The sequence below is a fragment of the Ammospiza nelsoni genome, chromosome 25 (assembly GCF_027579445.1).
Source record: "Ammospiza nelsoni isolate bAmmNel1 chromosome 25, bAmmNel1.pri, whole genome shotgun sequence".
Classification (NCBI taxonomy): Eukaryota; Metazoa; Chordata; class Aves; order Passeriformes; family Passerellidae; genus Ammospiza; species Ammospiza nelsoni.
The window spans coordinates 4,464,820-4,465,575 of NC_080657.1; positions in this window are offsets into that span (position 1 = coordinate 4,464,820).

The following is a 756-nucleotide window of genomic DNA, read 5'->3' on the forward strand; positions in this document are numbered from 1 at the left end:
AAACGTCTGCTTTTCAAAAAGTTTCAAGGCCTTCCATTTGTACACACAGGACTGGTACGGCCACAGGGCTCCTTCCTGCTCTGGGTCCCGGGGCCGGCGCGCAGGCTGGGGAGCGGCAGCAAGGCCGTGTGTGCCACCGGGTGTGCGATGGCCGGGGGCGATGTGCCAGCCCTGTGCCCCTTCAGGCTCCGGGCGAGCAATGTGCCAACCCCGTGCCCGTTCAGGCTCCGCGGGAGCGATGTGCAAGATCTGTGCCCGTTCAGTGCCATCCCTGTGCCCGCTCGGGCTCCCCAGGGCCGATGTGCGAGCCCTGTGCCCTCTCAGGCTCCGTGGGGCCGATGTGCCAGCCCTGTGCCCGTTCAGGTTCTCCTGGAGAGGCGTGCCAGCCCTGTACCCGTTCAGTGCCAGCCCTGTGCCCGTTCAGGCTCCTCAGGGCCGATGTGCAAGCCCTGTACCTGTTCAGGTCCGCGGGAGCGATGTGCGAGCCGTGTGCCCGTTCAGGCTCCGCGGGAGCGATGTGCCAACCCTGTGCCCCTTCGGCGCCATCCCTGTGTCCGCTCAGTGCCAGCCCCGTGCCCGTTTATGCTCCCCGGGCCCCCCTCAGGCCCCGGAGCGGCGGCGGCTCCGCGGGCGGGGCGCGGCTGCCAGGCCGGCCCCTGAGCTGCAGGGGGCGCTGTGGCGCAGGGCCCGCCCGCGGAGCAGCAGCGCCCCCTGCTGCCGGCGGGCCCGGATGTGACGTCGGGCCGGGGCCGCAGC